At 47.6% G+C, this 12,199-nt stretch overlaps 1 long non-coding RNA gene across 2 annotated transcripts; it reads left to right on the forward strand.

Moving 5' to 3' along the window:
* Positions 1–8,853: 8,853 nt before the first annotated feature.
* On the forward strand, positions 8,854–11,213 carry LOC136522381 (uncharacterized). 2 transcript variants are annotated; one of them, XR_010775878.1, is made up of 4 exons: positions 8,854–9,279; positions 9,391–9,446; positions 9,542–9,620; positions 9,813–11,213. It is a non-coding gene; the product is annotated as an uncharacterized lncRNA (long non-coding RNA). The 2 variants fall into 2 exon arrangements; XR_010775877.1 differs by having other exon boundaries at positions 8,856–9,279; positions 9,542–11,213.
* The last annotated feature ends 986 nt before the right edge of the window (positions 11,214–12,199 follow it).

Here is a 12,199-nt window from a genome sequence, read left to right on the forward strand (position 1 = left end):
GGTCTCCGTCGAAGCCCGCAAGAAGCTTGTGCGGCGCTCCGGAGAAGTGCTTGTGAGGGGCATTGTGCTCGCCCCGCAGGAGTCACGAAGAGCAACTCTAGTAAAGCGTGTCATTGAGCTACCCTCACTCAAGGGGTAGGTTCTTGCGGCGCCCGACGTGCGGGCTTAGCGGGTGATGCTAATTAGCCACCGAACCACCAAGTGAGCGGTCGACACAACGGGGACTAGCGTGTTGGCAAACACGTGAACCTCGGGAGAAAAATCATCGTGTCAACCTTATTCTTCCCGTTGGTTTGCATCCCTATTACACAAGCTTGCAATTACTTTTATACATATTAAGCTTGTGTAGTTGCTCTTGTAATTAGTTAGCTTGTGTAGCTTGCTAATTACCTTCTTGCTTGTGTAGCATAGAAGTAGCTCCCTTGCGTGGCTAATTTGGTTTTAGTAACCTTGTTAGTCACATTGCTTAGTTTGTGTAACTAAGTATTTGCGCTCTCTAATTAGGCATTGGTTGCCTTATTATTGAGCATTGCTAGTGAGCTTAGTTAGCTTTGTGCTTTTGCTTACTAGCATGTGTAGGAGCTCCCTTGTTGCTTAAAGTACTAGTGGCATAGGTTTGTGTGACCTTGCTCCTAGAATTGTTTAGGAGAGCTCTAGCTAGCCCGGCACCTTTGTTGCATAATTGTTATCTTTGCAAGGTGCTAGTGAACATATATAGTGGGGTATAGTCTTGGCTAGACCGATAGTTTTAATTCCGCATTTATATCGGTTAGCCGACGCGATTAATTTTAGAAAAGACTATTCACCCCCCTCTAGTCGCCATCTTGACCCTTCACTCGCATGGGGCGCCCCTCGCTTCCTTCCTGTATCTTAGGTGCTTATCCTGAGTGAATCGATCGACTTAGGAGGCCGGAGCTTCAGTTGGAAATGTCCGACCGGTACCTGCGCTTGTCAATCGTGGGTTAGCTCTCGTGTGAACAGTTTTGTATTTAATGAACACATGCTTACCTTGATGACCTGAGAGACGAGGTTCGGAGAGCTTCAGTCAGAAATGTTTGACCGGGACCTGTGCTCGTCATTTGAGACGGAGTCAGCATGGCCCGCATGGGGCGCCCCTTCGCTTCCTACCTATATCTCAGGTACTTATCTTGAGTGAATCGATCGACTTAGGAGGCCGGTTGATCTCTCCTGGGTGACTCGATCGACTCAGGGAGGTCTGGTGGTCTCTTCTGGCGGAGATTCCTCGCTCTTCCTTCCTTCTTCTTTCTCACCGAGAGTTCCTGTACGCTACGGCGATTCCTAAGTGAGAGGAAGAGTGAGCGAGGGGGAGGTCTTACGGATCCTTTTGCAAACCTAGAGTGTGATGTCGGATTGGAGGTGAATGTTGCCCCGGTCTTGGCCGAGCCAGATGCCGCATCATCGGGAAGTGAGCAGCTCGAGCCTTCGTTGGTTGCATCGTCGTCGGATGTCGCCGGGCCGGCCTAGTAGCATGCAAAAATAATAGTAGTTTAGTGAATGTAGGAAGTTTTAAGTTTGTGGGGAAGCCCTCGTATAAGATGTTTCGCGGTGTGTTTTAATTACTACAATCGGTTTTTGTTTTTGTGATGGAGTTGCTCCGTTCGGGGAAGCTTGTTCCCTTTCATTCCTTAGTTCTCCCTTAGCATAATTTTGTTTTAAATTTCTTTCTATCTCGTACCTACCCGTTTGTTCCGTAGGTTACAACCTTGCGAGCCCAGGGCATGGCCCACGAGGCTCGGCTGGTCGTAACCATAGGAAAAGGCGGGGTGCGATCAGTCGGAATGTTCTAAAGCAAAGTTATGTAAGATAAAACAAAGGAACAAACTACCCTTTTGTTCAGGTAGGAAGGAGTTTCTTCATACAAAACCAAAAGAGTTCTTAAGGTAAAAACAAAAACAAAGGGGTAGTAGAGCCCCCTAGTGGAGCCCCCCGAGCACCCTGAGCCGAAAAGTGTTCGGGTCGGGGTGCTCTTACGGGAGCGTTCGCTAAGTAAAGGTAAGACTGAAACTTAGGAAGAGAAGAAGAGACATAGCTGTTCCAAGGTCATCAGAGAGAGTGTCGTCGTCGTTGTCCTTCAGTTGGTAGGCTTCTGGTCGGATCCCTTCATGCTCCAGTCATCTGGATCCTTGTCCGCTGTGCCCCCTTGGCCTGGCGGCCTACCTCAACAGGCGCCTCAGGAGCTGGCAGTCCTTGTAGAGATGGTTGATGGGATGGTTGTGGTTGGTGTATGGGCTCTCCATAAGATCATGGAAGTGGCCCGGAGGGTCTTACTGGGGCTAAGTGCCTGCGTAATCTGTCGCCGCGGCCAACGCGGAGTTGGTCGATCGGCGGCGATCCTTTCTATTCTTCTTTCCCCTCTATGTGGAGGGGCCTTCATCTTGATCCTAGCGCTTGGCCTTGCCTTTGTCGCAGCCCCCGTTGAAGCATGGCAGAAAAGGCGCTTGCTAGGGGTGTTGGACAAAGGTCCGTGGTTCTAGGCTATCAGGGCTGGAACTCCGGTCGACGCTGCGCTCATCTTGGTTTGGCCCAAGCCGCGCGTAGATAGGCGGTCAGTACGGGGCGGTCGTCAAGTCAAGATGAGGAGCGGTTGTGGCTCCTTGTGCCACAATCGGTGGTTGAGGCGATGACAGGGTGTGGTGCCCTATCTGTTGAGTCCCTATTCCCTAGACGGGGAGCGAGGTCGCGAGTCGGTGTCGTGATACGGAGCACTCCACTTGTTGAACGGCGGCGGTCTCTAATAGTGCTCGAAGGTTCTGGTGGATTGCTCGTCCACGAGGGTTGTTCGGCTCGGGCAGGTCACGCAGGAGCATTGCCGCGGTGGCAATGTTCTGGCTGGCCCGAGCGAACTGTGGGGGGTTGGTCCCCCGAACCGGAGCGTTGCGCTAGGGCTGATGGGCGCGACCTCGATCGCCGCCCGCTGGTCCATGCGCATAGGGCGTAGCGTGGTGCACCGGGCGTGTTGGTGCAGTTGGCGGCTGATGCGGCCACTGTCGTCGTAGATCCTCCCTATGCTCACGTGTGAGCTCGGGGGTCTCCGTGTGAGGACCCGGTGGGGCGTGGGTTCGGAAGGACTCCGTTACCCCTAGCGGCCGTTCCAGGGCGTCCGCCGCAGCGTACTCCCGGGACCGATGGTGGCTAGGCACCACGTCACCGATGCTGGAGCCGTCACTCCCGACGTCGTCATCCATGATGTCGAGGAAACGGGTAGGTGCATAGCTCGCCATCCCCATGAACTCAGACGTGAGAGGGTGCCGTGCCAGCACCTTTTGGAGTCCCCGGGCATATGCGTCCATGGAAGACACAAGGCCATAGGGGAACCGGCCGTATGGTGGCTACGATGGGGACAACGGTATCCCACCGGGTATTTGGCGGAAGATAGAGCATAGTAAGTAAATAACAGCATGTATATTACTCACAACGGGGTTTGAGCAGAGAGTTTGCTTGGAATGAAACGCAGATGTCGCGCTGTCGAAGTCGCGTGTCCTGGAGTCGATGGAGGACGTTCCTCCGACGGGTGCCGGGTCGCGAGCCTCCTCGTGGAGGTGGAGTACGCTGAGCCGGTCGGTGACGAAGTCTAGGCTCCCTTTGCGAAAGGCCTAGAATGGCTCGAAGACGGGTGGAACCTGCATCCCGGCGGGCGAGACTGAGGGGAACTCTAGTGAGCCGAAACGAATCGTATCATCAGAGCCCACCACGGCGGGAGTGGTGGAAAAATGGGCCATCCGATGACCAAAAGGTGTTGAACGTACAACATCTTCCCCACGGACGGCGCCAACTATTGGTGCAGAAAGTTACCAACTAGTAAATATTTGTAGTTTTGCTGTACGTTGTGATCGAAGGTGGCCTAGTACTCAATGACACAGGATTTATACTGGTTCAGGCAACGTGCCCTACGTCCAGTTGGGGTCGGTCGGCAACTTTATTCCTGAGCCCAGGTGCTCAAAGTCTGTAGTGGGGGTACAAACGAGAAGGAGGAAGAAGGGGGTGTACAAGAGGTTTGGTCGGCTCCGACCGGAAGGGTCACGGTCGGAACTTGGCGGTCCTGTGGTTGGGAGTATTGATGTCGATCTAGCGAGTCTGGGCTTGAAGAAGTCGATCTCTCCTGGTTAGAGGGAGCGCATCCCCTTTTATAGATGAAGGGGATAGCTTTTTACAGGTGAGAGGGAGAGAGTATAGATATTTCTAAGCCTTGCAGCCTACGGTGATAAAAACTGGATAATGGTTGAAGCCTCCCAATACTGTCGATGTCGTTGTAGGATGTTAGATGTGCACGGGAGGTTGAGCTATCTTCTTCAGGAAGGATTACGTCGATACCTGTAAGATACTTCTTGATGCCTAGTGGCATGTGAGGAGCCGTGCTATCTTCACCCGGTATGGCAAATCCTAGAGTCCATACCGCAATCGGTGTCTAGAGACACGTGGAGGGGGCTTACCATATGAGAGTTTCTAGCGGCCCCCTACAATACTTTATGTCAGGGTGGATGCAGAGCACTGCTTCGTGCAGGGTATGGTCCCTATTACAGTGGTGTTGACTTGTGAGCCATGCCTTGCCTTTCTCCGCACGCCTTCTGGTTCTTTTCGAGCGGGCATCCTCGGTCGGATGGTCCCCAGTTAGTTCTGGCACACCAGTCGGAGAATAGTGATGAGCAGGGTTTTCTATGAATCCCGGTCGGAGAAACGGGGTCGGAGTCAGAGGCGGTCCTTGGATCATGCTTTTCGAGTGGAGGCCTACGGAGGTGGCCGGGGCCTAACGCTAGCGCTTCGATCAGAGAGGCCATTCGGAGCTAGCCTGAGCCTGAGCTAGTGCTCCGGTCGGAGAGATGGGTCGAAGGCAGCCCGGGCCTGAAGCGAGTGCTCCGGTCTGTTGAGTTCAGACTCTTGGGCCGGTCCAGAAGAAGAAAAGGCTGTTCTTCTGGGGCGAGCCTTGGCGTGGAAGCCGGTCCCCGAGGGACCCTGGGTTTATGAACCCGACAGGGATGTTGCATATGTTGCAATGGCTATACACGTATGTTGCAAGGATCTGTTCCAAATGTTTCAGCTATTTTCAGACGGATGTTACACGTGTTTTATCTGAGTGCTGCATATGTTTCACACTTATGTTGCGAGTGTTTCATCCTGATGTTACATATTTTACAAGTGTTTTCACCTAGGTGCTATTTATATTTTGCAATGGCTACACATGTGTTTTCCTCGTGTTTCAGACATATATTGCAAGTGTTTCAACTATTTTGGACGTATGTTGCAAATGTAGATCTGATATTGCACATGTTGTAGTGGACCCTATCTGCAGTAGTTGCCAGTTGCAGTTGTTGGACTCGCCTACATGCGCGTGGGTGTGGAAGGGGCGCGAGCGGCGGCACGGGAAACTGTGCAGGAGCAGGTTGAGACGGAGTGGACATGGGACACAAAGCAGGCACGAGACACGGAGTGGCGTGGACCCCACGTGCTTGTATATAATTGTGTTTGTTGCTACTTTGGTCGGACGACTGTATTTGATGATTTTGTCTTACCGTATGTCAGAGTACGTACATACCACCAGGCGAAGCCGTACTGGCGTATATGAAAGTGATGGCGGCGGCCGCGGCCTTCGCATCAAGACATATATGGGAGCTGCCCGACCGGCCGGCGGGGACCATCCCGATACGGAGGACCTCGCGTAGAGGCCATGACAACCCTCACGTTGGCACGTCGCCGACGCAGAGGCACATGTGGCAGCTCAGCAGCCCGGACATGGCCTCCTCGCTGATGCCGTAAATTTGGGTTGATCACTATCCATTGTAACAGCCTAGCTCACAGTACACTAGAGAGGGTCCGAACGTCTATGCACAACTTTATTGATCTTCAGGACGTCGCTAAGGCGTGTTGTATGAAATATTTTCTCTACCTTAATACAAGGACGCACAAACATTTTACGTGATCGGGAAAAAATACTGCATCTGTCAAAAACAATTATATTAGAGGTGCCCCCAAATTCTTAGGGTCATCGTTGCTTCCGGCTACAAGGTACAACGCTGTTGCTCCTAGTCGTCGTCGCGCTCTTGGCGTCAATGTCTGCCGGCGGTGCGGCTACCATCACCGTAGACGTGAAGGACTACAGGGCCAAGGGCAACGGCGTCGACGACGACACCAAGGTTGGAGGCTTGGAACAACTTTCTTCGTGTCTCTGATCCATCCATCCATGCATCCTGCTGACTCTGATCATCTTTGAACAATAATGTCATTGCATGCATCACAACGTAAAAAATAATTTTTAGCAACGGTTTGAATTTTTTATAGGGGTGGTTGGTGATGGAGCCACCCCTATAGTGGCGTGATTGGGTGCCCAGACACCAGCCACCCCTACAAATGGAACAGCAGGGACAGCTGATGATACGAGCCGCTCTTACAAATGGGGTCTGATTTATAGGGGTGGCTCAATCACCAGCCGCCCCCGACGTTGCTATTTGTAGGGGCGGCTGGTGATTGAGCCGCCTCTACAAATGACCCACATATAAAATAGCTGCAACATCTTCTTTCTCCTCGGGTCACTCACTCCAACTCGTGAAAAAAAGTGGGGAGGCCTTGGGCACCTCCCAAAAATTGCTCTACTAAGGGGAGAAGGTTTTGGTCTCAAATCCTTTGGTGGAGAGGTTGTAGAAGGTAAGAAAATGATATTCCACACTTTTTTTAAAGTTTTAATGGTTGGTTAGTGAGTAATTAGAGTTTTGTTTTTCTCTCTTCTATGGTGCTTGAGCTACTTATGAAGCAAATTAGATCCAAATTTTAAATGTACTAAGATAAATTAGGGAGGAGAACAAGATCATATCCTTATTCGGGAGAAGCATGGCATGGGTCTTTGATTCAATAGATAGGGACCCGGTGATATACAAAGACTTCATATCGATTCTCAAGACGTATACATATCGACAATCCTCATTAGTTTATATGTTTGTATACATACTTGTAACATTCACTTTTGGATACTAACAAGTTGTATTTGCTAAAATAATTCGAACATGGTATTTAGGTTCTCTGTCACTAATCATCATGGAGGGCATGATCCAGCAAGGAAGAAAAAGCTGGCTATAAAAATACTATATGCGATAAGTGTAACTTATTTCTTCAGTACTCCATTACATGGCTGTCAAAAGCATTACTTAATATTTTCATATGCAAAACACACAGTGTCTCAAGCAGAAGCCTGGGAGTGTACATTGTGGATACTATATATGTTCTATGATGAGTAACACCGGTGCCTACAGGAGACACCCCTTAAGGGTAAGTTTGAACCTCTTCACCCGTAGTATAAAAACTTCGTACATGATATGAAATACTAAACCGAAACTTGTTCTGTTGTAGTGGAGAGAAGAGAAAGAAATGAAAAAGAGACCCATACAAGGATGACCAACTCTTAGAGCTCGTCGGCGACCTTTACAACTTTATATTGGACCAGATTGTACACGTCAGAGACGCCTACCATGACCAAGAGTCTTAGTTAGGTACAAACCCTCAATACCAACACCTTCGTGAGACTGAAAGGCTAGCTCTAGGATGTTGATAACAATGTGTATGAATTTTGTATATTTAATGATGGATTGTATATATTCTTGTGAATTGGATTTGTAATTGTAGTTTATATAATACTTTTGTGCTTGTAGTCGGGGTCGCGGGGCGTTCGGCAACACGAACGAACGTGGTTTGGAACGTTGGTCGCGGGGCGTTCGGCAACGCGAACGCGGTTCGGAACGTTGGTCGCGGGACGTTCGGCAACGCGATTTTGAATTGTAAATTTGAATTTTTTTTTGCGAAAAAACGTACTGTAGGGATGGTTCTAGATTAAACCGCCCCTACAAACAGGTATTTATAGGAGCGGCTGGTACTACAGCCGCCCCTACAAATCTATTTATAGGGGCAGTTGGTAACACCAGCAGATTTGTATGGACGGCCTGGAAACTGCTCCTACAAATACATGATTTGTAGAGACGGTTCGATAGGAACGGTTGACCAAACCGCCCCTATAAAGAATTACAAACTGCCCCTAAGAATCAATTCTGTAGTAGTGCATTGCAGCCTCTGATGACGGCGTCGAAGGCGGCGTGGGGTCGGCCGGCGCGGTGACGACGCTGCTGTCGCCGGGGACGTACTACGTCGGCCCCGTGCAGATCCACGGTCCCTGCATCCCTGCAACGCCTCCACCTTGACCCTCCAGCTGCAGGCAAGTGATCCAGTTGCATTGCACTCCGATCCATCGGTGGTTGCCAGTCAAGCATCACCAACTGGCTGGACGTGTACGTACGTGTCTGCATGTGGTTAGAGTCTCTTACGTGCATGTGCGGTGCAGGGGACGCTCAAGGCTGACACGGACCTGAGTGGTTCCGCAACGACTGGGTCGAGTTCGGGTGGGTGACGGGGCGCAAAGAATCAAAACGTATTGGAGAGATTGGGAGTTAACATTTGATGCAGCCCAGCTTGTTCGAATGGCCGAAAACTGGAAAGGCCGCAGAAGGGGCGGTCCATCAGTTGAAGCCGAGTTTCATCTGGGCCTGTTTGCTATGTCAGGTTCTTTTTTTTTTTTCTGGTAGAACGGTCAGTTGAAGCCGAACTGGTAAAAAAAGTTGACCCACACACAGACACGCTGCAAGTTTAACTGAATAATGTTCCATCTGTTGAAGCCGAGTTTCATCTGGGCCTGGAGCGGTCTACTACTAGAGTCCATTAGTAATTCAGTGGTATCTAAAGACAACAACACAAACCCCCGTATTGAAACAGATGTCTAGCACCTCTACGAATATGCGTTGCAGCAATACAACGTTAGCCCACATCCCACCTCCCCGCTTCCCACGCCAGGGGTGGCCACTGGCCATAACCACCGTTCCAATTTCCAAACTTCTCGTCTCCTCCCCGTTTTCTTTCTCCCACGTCAAACCATATCTATTACTAGATCTAATCTCCGTCGAGCGCTTGGAGAGGCAGCCATAGACATAGAGACCGGCGTTGAGCACTTGAGTGGATAAGGTGGTGCGGCAGGGCGGAGGCCGCAACAACGTGAGCTCGGCACCCTCACCGGTCATCTTGGCGGCGAGTGTAGGCGGGTCCATGGTCCAGTCAAGTAGGAGACTGCCTCCCTCTCCGGGGAACGTCTCGGCGGCGAGCATGATTGGGAGTTGCCACAAATAAGATAACAGGGTCCAGGGGGAAGAGATGCGATGACGGCGACGCTGGCCAACAGCAGATGCAGGGCTCAACCAATCCGTCTCCACCACCATCGCTTCTGATTTCCAGGTCGGATCCCCAATCACCTCTCTCTTCTGATGTCTAGGTTGGATCCCTAATCACCTCTCTCTTCTGATGTCCAGGTTCAATCCCTAATCACCTCTCTCTTTTGATGTCCAGGTCCAATCCCCAATTGCCTCTGGACTCTGGTTTTGCAGCTCTCTTCTGATGTTCAGGTCCGATCCCCGATCAGCTCTCTTTTCTGATGTCCAGGACCGATCCCCAATCACCTTTGGTTTTGCATTTGTGATAATTGCATAGCATCTTACAGGGGAAGTCACGAGTCATCATGGAGTAGCTGATTAACAGCGCCACTACCTGTTATTGGAGAGATGAGGGCAAACTGTTTTGTAAGTCTGACCACTGAACATCCCAGATGAGAAGAAATTGAGCAATCTCCTATTTATTTTACTTCTATAATTTTCCTACTCCGAAAATCTACTATTCTCTGACTGATGGTTGGTGAATTGTTATATTTCCATGTGTGATTATTATTAGTGCTTTGACATAGAGCTATCGTCGTTTTCTTTTAACTTGTGCAGACCGCAGACAAGGGCATATCTTCTGAACTTTTCTGCTTTGATATAGAGGTACAATGTAATTGAATAATTAAGGTGGTAATAAATAAAATTTAATATCTAGCAAGATCAGCCAAACCCTTTTACTAGTATATACACTTGCCTGGATCTATATAAATATATATTGACAAATCTGTACGTAATTTAGTCTAGCTTCTAGATAATGTATTATTAATGTACGAGAGAGGTCCGTATCATGCATCATAGTACATGAAACTAACACAATATCAGTCTTCTAGATCAACAATCATAGTCTTGAGTATTTGGAAGGTGTGTTTTAAACACAATTTTCCTTTCGGAGACACTGCTCACGGATTTGTTCCATCTGGTAGCACGCTAACTTCCTAAGCATGTTTTCAGTAAAATACTTGGGATTAAATTTATTTTTCACTATTTTTGAAGTGTAATGGGCTTCTGCTCTAAACCGGTATGCAAATTGTAGTATGACTCCACTGTGCTAAGGTTGAGATGTTATCCAACTCTGCAAGTCAAAGATTAGTATATTAACCATTCTAATTTTAATTTTCTTATATTTTTGGCGTGGACTGTACATTGAAAGATTTACCTATTTTCCTTTGCATCCAAGATGTTAAGCAGATCATAAAGGTGCAGGGTCACATGATGTATTTCTACAATAGTACAGTGAGGTTAATTTGTATGATAAACAATCAACTAAGTTGGAATCATCTAAAAAGTATGTACCAACAGAGCAAGCATGCAACTATGGCAAGGTGGACTCATTTCATTTTTAGACTGAAAGTGTGTTGCCATGTAAACCTAGAATCTGAATTCTCACATGATTAATTCTACTATGACTTCAGACATTAATGACTGGCTCACTTTGGAAATATGCTGATAAAAAATTCTCTGAATCTGCAGTTGCAGAGGCGCAGTGGTGGTTGTGGCATTGCATATATGATGTTTATTCTTCAAAGAAGAGCATGTTTGATCAAATTACTAGAAGATTTCCTATTGCTTTTCGGAAAACACTAGAACATGATTGAACTAGTCATGGCTTTTTAGTACAGTTTGTGTGACCTTATTGAGATCATGTTCAATAAAATTTCGATGGGAGCTAGTTTTGTTGATAATGTTGTGAATTTCATATATAACATTTCATACGTAGAGATGTTTTTAGGGTATTGTACCAAAACGCTTGTATAATTACTATATGTTGCACCTTTTTTCCTTGCAGGATTGATGAAATAGGAACACGTGATGAATGGATGGTTGGTGGCATTGTAGATGGCTTATTTGTGTTTTGTATATTTTATTCCCATATGAATGTTGTAAGCAGAAAAATGTGCCCTGGATTTTTTAGATGGTGCTCATTGTAACGCAACAATTGCTTAATATATGGTTGAGTTTTTTATTTCTCAAGTGTGAGATGATCTCTAATTTTCCATTATATTGCAAATGGATTATTTATTTATTTGGGTTCAAATTATAATTTCCAATATTAATGTTCATTATATGATTTATTATTCCTTGTTACCCATGTAAGCGTTGCAACAATCCAAACTATACGTAGCAATGAACCATAGAAACCATTCGGCTGCAGTCAGTACAAACACATGTAAGCGTTGCAATAGCCATCAATATCCGTTGCAAGTTTGCAACGGTTATTTGTAAGTATTACCAACACATATGTAAGCGTTGCAATAGACCCTTGCAACACCACTTCTGGCAACGCATAATAATGCGTTGGTATAGATCTCACCAACGCATATATGGACTTTTAGCAGCGCATATATGCGTTTGCAAAAGGGGGTGTCATTTTGTAGTGTATATGTCTGCCATCGTAATAATCGAGTAAACAAAAATAAAATTACTGCTGTTGTTGCCAAAAAAAAAAGAAACAAGTTTTTTGGGAGGAGGATGTTCAGCTAATCAGATCAGTACCTGTTCATTTAGACATGGATGATATAGTCGAGTGGCATTATGATAGGAAAGGCTTATTTTCAGTAAAGTCAGCATACAAGGTTCATCGTGATGTGGAAGGGAGACGGACAAATGGTGCAGTTGGGGGCTCGGCTGCTAGCAGTGAGAGAGCAACTGGTTTCTGGACCAAGCTTTGGAACCTGGAGTGTCCTCCCAATATTAAACACTTTCTCTGGAGACTGAGCCACAACACGGTAGCAGTAAGAAAAAGTTCTACAAAGACGAGGAATGAAGATTGGCACCAAATGTTGTATGTGCAGCAGATTAGATGAGGATGGTGGGCACCTTTTAGGCTTTTACTAAACTGCAAGGAGGTGAAACATGTCTGGAGGGAACTGAACATGGAGTCGGTGAGGAGCAAACTAGCTGAAGCAGGCTCACCAAACTACCAAAGGAAATGATGGAGAGAA

This window comes from Miscanthus floridulus, chromosome 18 (assembly GCF_019320115.1).
Source record: "Miscanthus floridulus cultivar M001 chromosome 18, ASM1932011v1, whole genome shotgun sequence".
NCBI lineage: Eukaryota > Viridiplantae > Streptophyta > Magnoliopsida > Poales > Poaceae > Miscanthus > Miscanthus floridulus.